Source organism: Mustela erminea, chromosome 6, assembly GCF_009829155.1.
Source record: "Mustela erminea isolate mMusErm1 chromosome 6, mMusErm1.Pri, whole genome shotgun sequence".
Taxonomy (NCBI): Eukaryota; Metazoa; Chordata; class Mammalia; order Carnivora; family Mustelidae; genus Mustela; species Mustela erminea.
Window position 1 is genome coordinate 34,451,117 of NC_045619.1, and position 13,280 is coordinate 34,464,396.

The following is a 13,280-nucleotide window of genomic DNA, read 5'->3' on the forward strand; positions in this document are numbered from 1 at the left end:
AAATCACTGTTATGCCTAGTTTTGTATTTATAATACTATATTATTTATAATGTTGTTTTATTATATAATATTATATTCCTATAAATTTCTCCCCAATTACATGTTTAAGGTGCCACAAAATCTGTTTTTGCTCCTGCTTTGTGCAGATTCCACTAACACTGAAATAGCGATCTCCTGGAGTTTAAGAAATAAGTATGGGCTGGTGATATATATACATGGGAATTGTCAGCATACAGAGGGAATTTAAAGTTATGAATCAGAATGGATTACCAAGGGAGTAAGTACAGATAGGAAAGAGGTCCAAAGAATGATCCCTCAGGCACACTCAAAATGTAGAGGCCCTGAAGAATCCAATGTTAGAGACATTGCAACTGGATGTAAAAGGGCCAACAAAGGATACAGAAAAAGAACAGTGTATTAGGAAAATAAAGAAATGTGGTGGTTTGGACATCAAGTGAAAATAAATGTTTCTTTCTTTCTTTTTTTTTAAAGATTTTATTTATTTGTCCGAGAGACAGAGCACAAGCAAGGGGAACGGGCAGAGGGAGAGGGACAAGCAGGCCTCCTGCTGGGCAAGGAGCCTGTCATGGGGTGCAGGCCGATCTCAAGATGCTGAGAGAATGACTTGAGTGGAAGGCAGATGCTCAACCCTCTGAGCCAGCCAGGTGCCCAGAAAGTAAATGTTTCTAAAAGGAAATGTTCAACAAGGCCATGATGGCTGATACGTTAATATCCAAGATAAAGGTAGTAACAATAACAAAAACAATAGGTAACACACATCACACTTACCTTATGCCAGGGAGTGTCCTGAGCACTTCAGGTCTGTGAACACTCACTTAATCCTCACAACAATTCCATGGGACAAGTGTTAGCATATTTCCAAGTTTGCAAATGACAACTCTGAGACCCCAATGGTGAAGTGACACGTCCAAGATCATACAGGTAGCAAGGAGAGGGATCAGGATTTGCACTCAGGCCACCTGCCTCCTGAGTTCACATGCTTAAGCATCTTTTACATATCCATGTCTTCCTCAGTGTCTGAGAACGACTACACACATCAGTATCTTCTTTCCCTGAGTTTTGCTAATGACTACTTCAGACTTGAACGTGTTCATTGTCTAGGAAGTCTGCTTATTTAGTACAATTATGGGTAATTTATTTTTGTCTTACAAATTAATGTCTTGTATGAACTCAAAAAGCAACTCCATTATATGTGGTTTTGAATCCTAGAATTTATTTCCTAGAATCATCTATTTCCCTGACTTCATACTCTCTTCTATTATAGTCAGATATCTGCATTTTTTGGTCGAATTGTCAAACATGAACACACCACTACAACGTAAAGAAGGACAGAAATTGAACTGTTGGTGAAGGATTCAGCGCACCTGTTTCTAATTAAGACCTGGCAGTAGCTGCTAAATCCCTCTTCCGTGTATCTGGACAGAGGCTCCTGAGACCATGTTGTCTCTTTATCCTCTGAGTTACTCCAGAACCAGTCCAGCAGGGAGGGTCTTCATCCCTGCTGTAAGAGAGGCTCCCCACAGGGAGTCACACCCTCCAGCAAAGCTCAAACTATAATTGAGATTTCCTGGAAAATTCCATGGGAGGAGAATCAAACCCTAAAGAGCCTAGCAGGAAAGACTTTCCATTGATTTTAGCTCTGCCTAGTTCACCACAAAACTTTACAGACGGTAATAAATTGGTTAGTGTTTTAAGACAGATTCTTCTACTATAGGGAACAAAAAAAAAAAAAAAAAGAAAGAAAAGGAAGGGAACAGATGAAATCAGATGAAATGTGTATTCTCTGAAGGTGAAAAGAAATTTCTGCCCTTGATGTCATTTTGGATGCCCATGACTAAACAGAGATGGACATGACCAAGGGGTGGATAGAATTCATGTTTGCTGTGAATTTTATTTCAGTGTAGCAAAGATGATCATCTTCAGCTTATAAACAGTCACAGAAAGAATGAGAATCAGACACCTTAAAATTATTCAGTGGCAACTGTGTGATATGGTGTGACAGAGTGTCACTAATACCTGTGGCATAATCTGTATTTATAAACAGAGTCTGCTACTAGTCACAAATCCCAAAACAAATACATTTGTTGTACTGTGATGCCCTTAGGAAGAATTGCATTTGATCATCTGGCTTGGTCTTCTCCGAATGATTTGAACTGAACTAAAAGAACCGCAGTAATATCTGAACTAAAGGTCCCACTGAATTGATAAAAGAGAGTGTCAAAATCCTATTTCTTTGAAAAAATTGGAAAGATCCCTAGTGGGGTTGAGGTTATGTGGAAATCCTGCCTCAAATAAAATGAGGGAGAAATCTCACACTTCCTTGCAACAAGAAAAAACAAGAATAGTGATAACTTTATTAAAATGTATAGAGCATATTAAACAAACAGAAAAACATAACCAAATTTATCTGAGAATTTCATCAAGAATAGAGTACAACATCTGGATGCTGTAGTTTTGGTGTTTATGTTCCAAAAAAGCTTGTTTTTGTCATCAGTTTTGCTTAATATAAAGGTGCATGTATGTATACCAAATTCAGGAGGAGTTCTTTTCTGGAGCTGTTACTATTATGTTTCTTTAAATTGTTTATTAAATAGCCATTCCAATAACCTAAAGAACTATTTTCCTTAAAAAGTGTATGACAAATTTTATTTTGAAATATCTTATACTTTCAGTCCAGTTCACATGTAATTATATTCATGACCACTGTCTTTCTTAATTAACAGTATTGAATATTGGTGTACTGAAACATTTCAAATTACAAATATCCTAAAGGAGGATCAATTGGTGAGAATGGACAGGAAATAATTATTTTGTTTGCTTTTCTTTGTTGGGTTGAAATAGGGATTGTTTATTGAGAATGAACATCATAAAAACATATATATATATATGTATATATTAGATGTCATAGATGGAGAACAGATTTGAAAATGGGACTCTCACATACTGATAAAATCTCATCAGATAAAAGATGTTATCTGTGTTATGTCTTTATTTCCTGGCTGTGGAGTTATCAATACCCACTTATAAATTTGAGTCTCTTCCTTACCAGTTGAGTGACATTGGACTTGTTAATAGTCTTAAATGTATAATTGGGATACTAATATAATTTACTTAATACAGTGATTGCTGGGCAAAATGGAATAATATATATATAAAGTGCAAAAAAAGCATCTCCTTCATAACAAGTACTCAATATATGGTAGCTATTTTTCTCCTCCTTATTAAATTATATAGTTTAATATTATAAAGACAATAACTTTTTTGATATATATAAATTGTAGAAGTTTATATTTCAAATATAGATGACCTGAATATTTAGATCCTATTAGCCATTTTCCTCATTTTTCTTTTGTTTTTATAATATTTTATTTATTTATTTGACAGAGAGAGAGAGATCACAAGTAAGCAGAGAGGCAGGCAGAGAGAGAGGGGGAAGCAGGCTCCCCGCTGGGCAGAGAGCCCGATGTGGGTCTTGATCCCAGGATCCTGAGATCATGACCTGAGCCGAAGACAGAGGCTTAGCCCACTGAACCACCCAGGCACCCCTCCTCATTTTTCTATGTATTATAGTTTTTAACTGAGTTGAGTAATCTTAATAATTGAATGTCTTTATCAACTAGAGTATACAAAACTATGATTGATTATCAAAAACAATTGCTACCAAAAGGAGCCAAACTTCTAGGATGCTTTGGCCAACAGATAGTTATCAAACTGACAATTTTCAGGCGGCTTTACTACTTATATCATTATTGTTACTTCTAAAATTGTGATTATGAATATCTCTTTTGTTCAAGTGAAGAGTATCACCTACTGATATAAAAGCTTTAGTGAAAATTAGCAGTTCTCCACAAAATTTCTTTTAGGTGTGACATTTTATCTCACTACATTAGTTACTTCAAGATACAGTCAATTCTTTTAATTTATCACAGTTATATTCTATAACATGGCTACTAATGCTCAGTTAATTAGTACTGAATCATTTCTCTGAGGAAAAATACAGGGTTAAGTTCCTGTGAGTCTCTGGTCACATTTTCAGAAATTGACCATTAGATGACTTGTTTTATGCATTTACTTAACACATCATTGATTCATTAATATTGAACTCAATGAACTCAGTAGAAGTCAACTGCACTGTAACTCCTACCTAATGGAAGCTTATCTAACACCCGTATTTTTTCCCTAAGGCACATCACAGCCTGCTCGTACTTAGGAACAGGAAACCCACTACAACGCTATGCATGGGTGTCATTTTAAAAAGCAAAACCACCAACAAAAAGCACAAAAGTTTAAAAGTGTAACATGAAATAGACCACAGAAAGAACACTAATTTATAATATATCAGGAAACTGATAAATTTCAAAAAAAAAATGAAAGAAGAAGAGAAAAACCTTAGCTGCGAACACGTGAGTGAGGTAACTCAAATTTTTGCTTCTCTACTTAAGTCTATAAATGACTATCAATGTGTCATGAGTTTTCATTTGGAGATTACAAATACATTTTACTGAGTAGGCAAATTTGAAAAAACAGAATCCATGAATACAGAGGGCTGACTGGCTGTATTTATGGTGAAATTCTGTCTTCAATGGATTAGTCTAGTGGAACCGCATCCTATTTTTCAAGTTGTCATATATTAATCATAACCGTCATGTCCTAGAAAGAATTTGAATCAACCAATTCCCTCCCCAAAATATTATCTCCTTTTTGTCTTCCCTGTGAGAGTTGGGAAAAATTTGTGTGATAATGAATACAGATCTATTCGATGTACTTTAAGATCTAATTAAAAAAATATTACCATAAAAAAGATTTTCCTTGTAACACAATACCTTACATTTCCGAGCAACAATGATAACAATAATAGTACTAAAAAAGCAGCTTTTCTTTTTAAAATTTTCTTGATTTAGGGATGCAAATTACTACTCTAAAAGTCTACATACATCCTTGAAGCAAATACAATTAAATATATTCTTGTGGCTTTACCGGCCTCATTATGTAGTCTCCAGCTTTACTCCAGGGAACAATGGTATACGTGAGACCACATTTTGTAGCTCCTTAGGTCATGGAAGAAAAACAGCACAGATGTTGCCGAACTCAAAACTAACATAAAGACAGAAGGTTCTCTGACTAGTTGATAAAGAAGTATGTCCCCAGAGAGAAAATATTGACTTGCTAAACACCTTTTTGTTTATTTATTATCTCAACTTTTTTTCACAAGGTTTAAGGTGGGCATCTCAATCATAATCTAATCTCCCCAAGAGTTTCATCTGTTTGTTTTGTTTTTGGTCTTTTAAAAGTTATCTAAATGGGGAAATTGATCAAGCAGATCAATTTTGACATTTTCTAAATTCACTGAAAGATGAAAAAGAGTGACCTGAGGGGTTTCTGGGTGCCTCAGTGGGTTAAAGCCTCTGCCTTTGGCTGAGGTCATGATCTCAGGGTCCTGGGATTGAGGCCCTCATTGGGCTCTCTGCTCAGTGGGGAGCCTGCTTCCCCCCTCTCTCTGCCTGCCTCTCTGCCTACTTGAGATCTCTCTCTCTGTCAATAAATAAATAAAACCTTAAAAAAAAAGAGTGACTAGAAAATCTCTAAAGAGCATTTTCAGTTTAATGAAAACCATGACTCCTAAAAACATTAATTCTAACTTGAATATTCAAACAGTAAAATATATTTTGAAGCTATTCTTCATTATTTCTATCATGCTATGACAATCAAACAAAAGTAATTCTTTATTTTTTAATCAATGACTTCTATAATTACAAGAGGAAAAGAATATATTTAAAGAAAGAAAGAAATTTGCTGGCTAATTTTTAGTAATCAATTATTCAAACACATACACATAGGGGCGCCTGGCTCAGTAGGTTAAACCTCTGCCTTCAGCTCAGCTCATGATCTCAGGGTCTTGGGATTGAGCCCTGTGTTGGGCTCTCTGCTCAGTGGGGAACCTGCTTCCCCCTCTCTCTCTCTGCCATTTTCTCTGCCTACTTGTGACCTCTGTCTATCAAATAAATAAATAAAATCTTTAATAAAAAATAAACCAAAAACACACACACATAAACAACCTTTTAATGGATAGTGCTTTCCAATCTCCATTGTGTAAATACTGCAACCATGGTTGATTTCTAACTACCAACATGTCAGGAAAGATGGAACACAGAGATGGGAAGTAACAGGAACATTCAGCTCTCATAACCTGGTAAAAGCTGACTCCAGCACCGTGCTGGTTATATCTCTGAACGATTTTTTTCATAAATACGTTTTTTTTTTTACCAATCAACTGATAAAATTACATTCCTTAAGAATACAGCTTATTTTGCATTATATGTAGCTCTTAGGGCAAAACATGCCAATATTCCTGAAGCTTAATTGATCTTATAGATTTTTTTCTCAAAATTTTATATACTACTGAAATATTGTTATTAGCATGTATTTTAAAAGACAAAAATTATCATTTATAAAAACCTACTTTGTATATAAATGATTATTTCTTATAAATATTTAGATTGACATGGTTAGACTGAAAAGCAATCTTGCATTTCATCTGGCATCCTTCCTAATGCCTAAAAGTGCAATTCATGAGTGTATGTGTTTGTGAGTGTGCGTGTGTTTGTGGATGACTATGAAGATGAATGTGAATGTTTTAGTGAGAAGGAAGGAAAAAGACAGTAGAGAGAAAGAATTATCTTTCTTAAATACTGTTCAGATATTACCAGTAAATTAATTGTCAAGAAAATATTGTATAATTTACTGCGTGGCTAGGAAATTATTTATGACCAAGTGTCTCGTGAATATATCAATATATTGAAAGGATCAAGGTGGTTTTGTTTTTCCAGTTAAATTTATAGTGTCTGTTTTGTTTTTTATTTAACATTTTTTTTTTTTACTCTAAAGTTATGATTCCAAAATAGTATTACTTTTTCTTCCTTTTTGTGTTTGGTATTTATAATAGGGTTTGAATCATCAAAGTCTGCTTTCAGGTATTTGAAACATTAGTTTTAAATACAGTTTAGTTCCTAAACTGTGAGTCACAGTTTAGGAAATTGATATAGATTCCTATTCAAATTTTAGACTATAATTTCATCATTTTGCATAAACTCATATTTAAAACACATTTAGATTCCATGCACTACCAAATTGATGTGTAAGTTTTCACAATCACTTCTATAGCAAATGATTTTTTTTAAAGAGTATAAAGTTTTCACTTAAATTTTATTTCTTGTCTCTTTTTGTTCTAACTGAATCAAGATCAGTTAAGCCCTTAACTATTACTATTTTGTTAATGCTCATTTAATGCAGCAAGTTGGTTGAAGTGTAGTTTCAAAGGTTAAAACTATGACTTTTATGCAACCATGAAATGAGCATATATCAAATGTTTTATTCAACTCATTATTTAATTACGGAACAATAAGATGGTAAAAATTAGTTGACAGTATTTGATGACCTTATATTTACAGACAGTTTAATGAATGAAAATTAGGTTTTGATTGCAATATTAGATACTAAATGAGTATGTCTTACCTGATAAAAATAAACTTCCACTAAAGATAAATTATTTACATGTTTAGGTACAATTATCTACATTTTAACATGTAAAATACACTAAGTTTGTGGCCTTTAATAAATAATCTTAACAGTACAGTTTTCTGATTTTCTTGTATTTTTCCAATCCTATTAAAAGAATTGCCTAAATTGCTCTATTTTACATTTAAACATAATTTGAGATATTTAATGTTTGATGAGATGAAAGCTAAAATGTATTTAGATCTTAAATTTTTCTCGCAAATATCCATACTTTTTAACAAATATCTTTGACTCCCGCCTTTGTTTTAGATATTGCTCTGTATGCTATATATACAGTAATGGTCAAAGTAAAAATCCCTGCCTTTATAAAACTTAAATTTTAGGGGCGGAAAAACCAACATTAAAACTACTCGGGGTATACCTGGGTGGCTCAGTTAATTAAGCATCTGCCTTCAGCTCCAGTCATGATCCCAGGGTCCGGGGATCAAGTTTTTCATTGGGCTCCTTGCTCAGTGGGGAAACTGCTTCTCCCTCTGCCCACCTCTCTCCCTGCTTGTGTGCTCTCTCTTCTTCTCTCTTTGATAAACAAAATCTTTGGGTGGGGGGGAAGAGCTACTCAGAAAAATATAAGTAAAATCTGTAACTTCCTAAAATAATTATTTATTTTATAGAAAGGGGAGGGGCAGAGGCAGAGAAAGAGTCTTAAGCAGAAACATCACTGAGCATAGAACCTGACTAGGGTCTTGCTCTCATGACCCTGATATCAGGATCTGAGCCAAAACCCAGAGTCAGCACTTAACTGTGCCACCCAGGTGCCCCATTTCTATAACATTTTTGAATGTGCTATGAAAGAGGAAACACTGTAAAAAGATAATGGGAATCTTTTTCCTGTCATGTCTTATATGGAGTTAGCTTGTGGGTCTGGGAGATCCGAAAATTGAGAGCTTCTTTGCTTGCCGACAGCTGCACCCGTAGGCTCTGCAGCCCTCACCGTGCCACAAAATGAATATATTGAGTTACACTGGAAGCGCTATGGCTATCCTTTGGATTACCATGAGAAAAAGAGAAAGAAAGAAGGTCGGGAGGCTCATGAACAGTCAAAGAAGGCAAAAAAGATGATTGGTCTGAAAGCTAAGCTCTACCATAAACAGCACCATGCTGAGAAAATACAAAGGAAAAAGACTATCAAGATGTATGAAAAGAGAAACACCAAACAAAAGAATGATGGAAAGACTCCACAAGGAGCAGTACCTGTGTACCTACTGGACAGGGAGGGACAGTCTCAAGCTAAAGTACTTTCCAATATGATTAAACAAAAAGGAAAAGAGAAAACCGGAAAACTGGGAAGTTCCTTTACTCAAAGTTCGTGCCCAGGGAGAAACAGAAGTATTAAGAACAGGAAAGAGAAAGAAGAAAGCATGGAAGAGAATGGTCACTAAAGTCTGCTTTGTTGGAGATGGCTTTACTCAAAAACCACCTAAATATGAAAGATTCATTAGGCCAATGGACTTATGTTTCAAAAAGGCCTATGTAACATATCCTGAATTGAAAGCCACCTTTTGCCTGCCAACACTTGGTGTTAAAAAAAAAAAAAAATCCTTCACCCCTTAATATATACAACTTTGGGTGTTATTACCAAAGGTACTGTAATTGAGGTGATTGTGAGCTAGTTGGGCCTTGTGACACAAGGAGGTAAAGTTATTTGGGGAAAATATACCCAGGTTACCAACAATCCTGAAAATGATGGATGCTTAAATGCAGTCCTGCTGGTTTGACAGCAGTTTCAGACAAGTAATTCCTTATAATTACTGAAGACTACACAACAATCAGGAAGATGACATTACTGTGATGGTTCTGAATACTGCCAAACAGCCTTATAATATCTGCAGTCATCAAGAGAAGCATTTATTCTATTGTGAAAAACATTAAAATAGACATTTATTTAAAAAAAAAAGATAATGGGAACTTGTAATGGAGGTTGGGGGAGAGGAAGATTTCACCATGAAATGGGCAGTCAGGGTAGTCTCATTAAAATGATGAGATAACGAGCAAAAAGAGAGCCTAATCCACACGTAGTTTTAAGTTAGAAAGTAAATAAGTAAAATGAAATGATGAGATTTACACCAGTAGGAAAAAACACACCTGGTGTCAAGATCTCAGCTCCTATATACCATTCTCCTACAAAAGGAACCAAGGATCCTTAAGTAAATGGCTGATTTTAGGACTGGGATAGTGAAAGTGCAAGGTAATCCTGCAGCATCTTGTAGGACAGGACTTTAGGTGCAGAAAAAACTGAAAAGCTGGGGCTAGTCAAAGGGTACAGGAGCCAACATTAAAGGACTCTCAATGGCCTAAGCTGGAACAATTTGAGCAATAAAATAAGTAGCATAGTACTGAATCATAACCCAAATATAGAAAACAAATATTCATAAGGTCATATGATATAAATATAAATATCCATTGATATAAATGGATGATTATATAAATACAGAAGAATGAAAAAATCTTTACAGCATTCTGATGTATATTAGAATATACACCCACCCTCCTGTAGATGAAACTTAATCCCACTCTCTCTTGAGGGTGGGCTCAATTTAGTGATTTGTGTCCAAGTAATAGAATACAGAAAGGGAAAAATTATAACTATACAATAGAGAAACCTGCCAAACACTACCCTAACCAAGTGATCAAGAATAGCATCCTCAGTTATGTCATGCTGATATCATTTATCTCCTAATATAATGTGATGAAAAGAGCATGTCACCACTGATAGTCTTTCCAAAAACCCTTAGTCACAGTCCAATCATGAGAAAAAAGAACTCTAACTTAAAGTTAGATTTTAAGAACTCTAACTTAAAGTCAGATAATTCTGTGAATTATCTGACTAGTACTCTCCCAAACTGTGAAAATCATGAAAAATAAAGACAGAGTGAGGAACTACCATACAAGAAGAAAGGAAGGGGACACAACTACATGCATCATGATACAATGAATAGGATCTTCCAAATGAAAAAAATGAAAGACTTTAGTGGAAATCCAAAACGTGTGGCGTTTAGTTGATAATGTGTCAATATGGATTTTCAGTTTGGACAAATATACTACAGGGTACTATAAAATGATAATATCAGGGAAAACTGAAATTAATGGAGGGATACACAGGAACCCTATGTATTATCTTTGGAAGTTTTCTGTAAAACTAAAATTATCCCAAAATAGAATGTAAATTTTTTTTACAGATTTTATTTATTTATTTGACACAGAGAGAGAGACATCACAAGTAGGCAGAGAGGCAGGCAGGCTTCCCGCTGAGCAGAGAGCCCGATGCAGGGCTCCATCCCAGGATCCTGAGACCATGATCTAAGTGGAAGGCTGAGGCTTAACCCACTGAGCTATCCAGGCGCCCCCAAAAAGGTTAATTTTAATTTTTAAAAAAAGATTTTATTTATTTATTTGAGAGAGAGAGGGCATGTATGTGCCCGCATGCAAGTGGGGCGAGGGACACAGGGAGTGGGAGAAGCAGACTGCCCACTGAGCATGGAGTCTGCCCTGGGGCTCAATCCCACACCCTTAGATCATGACCTGAGTTGACGGCAGACCTTAACCAACTGAGCCACCCAGGTTCCCCGTAAAATGTAAGTTTTTAAATAAAGGTGAGATTTGAGGAAATATTTGACTGAAGTAAGATAGTGACCCTTGAGAACATTAAAGCTGAGGGCATGAATAGAATTATGCCAGATAAAGGCAGTAAGGGCTGGTTAAGTGCCTAGGTGGTAAAGGAACAACTAGGTGGCAAGAGTGTCTTTCTAAAACTGAGTCAGGGATCAGTAAGAGAAGGGAAGCTATTTCTTAAGGGGAGTAAGACTGCGTGTGTGTATCTGAGTGTGTGTGTGCTTGTGGGTGTGTACGTATGTGTGTTAGCATACATGTGCATGCTTGTGCTTGTAGGAATCTCTGCCAACATTTGAGAGATTTCGGATTGTTTTTCTCACTATTTACATCAGTTACTTTTTTTTTTGTTGTTATTTTCCTATCTCCTAACTACAAATACATTGTCAACTTTGTTCCTTGGGAGGAGGATTAATTCCCAGTGAAATCAAGGACAATGGAAGAAATAATACAGGGTGTATTTCCAAAAATTTTTAAAGATTTTATTTATTTATTTGACAAAGAGATCACAAGTAGGCAGAGAGGAAGACAGAGAGAGAGAGAGGGGGAAGCAGGCTCCCTGCTGAGCAGAGAGCCTGATGCGGGGCTGGATCCCAGGACCCTAAGATCACAGCCCGAGCCGCAGAAGCTCAACCCACGGACCCACCCAGGTGCCACTCCATATTTATTTTTATGTTGAATTTCAGTTCAGTTTTCTACCAAGTACAAAATAAAAATATTTCATAGCACTTTCTAAAATGTTCCAGACTGGACTTCATTACACTAGTATTAATAATAATTATCTTGGTTATGATTATAGTTCCCAATCTAATAGAAACATTTACTTACAAACTGGTATTATTTTCTTTGTTTTTATTTGCCTTGTGTATAATTAAATCATCATTTCACCATATCTTTTTTTTTCACTTCACCATATCTTATGCATGAAAAAAGTACCCTTCTCTTGCATTAAAATTTCCTGACAATTCTGACATATCACACTCTATGTTATCAAGCAAAATGACCACTACAATCATTGTAAAACTACAGGTAGAATCTGAAAATATTTTTGGAGTTGCAGAGTCTTAAAGTTTTTCCTTCCTTTGGTATTTGTGATTCAATTAGTCATAAATTCATCTGTTTGTGCTGGTGTTAAAATAGAACCTTCCTGAGCCTCTTTTAGAGGTTTGTTTTCCAACTAACGATCTGCTTTAGCTAGGTGGAACTAGTATGACTTTATACTGTGCCAAAAAACTACAGTGAAACATCTCCTTAACTACATAATACATTCAAGCCATCTGTTTCTTACTGTATTATGTTTCTAAACTATCGGATTATTGTTTCATCCATAGAATTATGTCTCCAGAGAAAAAGAACAACAAAATAAGAAAGTCAAAATTTGAATGTCATTATATAATGTGTGTGTGTGTGTGTGTGTGTGTGTACCAAAAATATAATTAAAATATTTAACCTGTCACAATTTTATCGGTGTTGAAAGGATGGTCCTTGGAGACCTTGTAAGCCTAAATTTCTACCAACCCTAGCATCATTTTTTCCTGGTAACTATGAGACGTTGTCAGTTTATTCTTCTTTCAGGCATGTGTAGGATAAGGGATGCACTACTTCATGAAGCAGGGAGCATATTTAGAGGTAGATATATTGTATTTATAAAATTCTACCTCACTGACTAAAAACATGCATCACAAACTTTTTCCAAATTGTCTGGGTTCTGTACTGTCCAGCTACATAAATCAAATCTCTCTATCCCAGGGCATGCTTTCTAACACTGAAGACACATCCTCTCTTGTCTTTTCTAAATTGTCTTTTCTGTAAGTTAAACATCCTCTCATTCTTTCCTAAGACTAATTCAAGCTACTGGCTGAGGAAAGCACATGCCATAAAGCTGCAGATTTCCTTGATTTCCCAGGCACTGTCTCAGATACAATTTTAATCTTTATGCCCTGCCTTACAGTACTTTAACACTGACCTTGCATCCATTCAAACTTATGACACAGGCTCTCCAAAATTTTTCAACTTCAAAGATTTTTGAGCCTCTAATAAGAGTCCTACTCCTGAAGAGACACTGTGTAGGAAGTGTC

General features: G+C 35.5%; 1 pseudogene; it reads left to right on the forward strand.

Annotated features, from left to right (window-relative positions):
• Positions 1-714: 714 nt before the first annotated feature.
• Positions 715-9,291, forward strand: LOC116593458 (annotated as a pseudogene).
• The last annotated feature ends 3,989 nt before the right edge of the window (positions 9,292-13,280 follow it).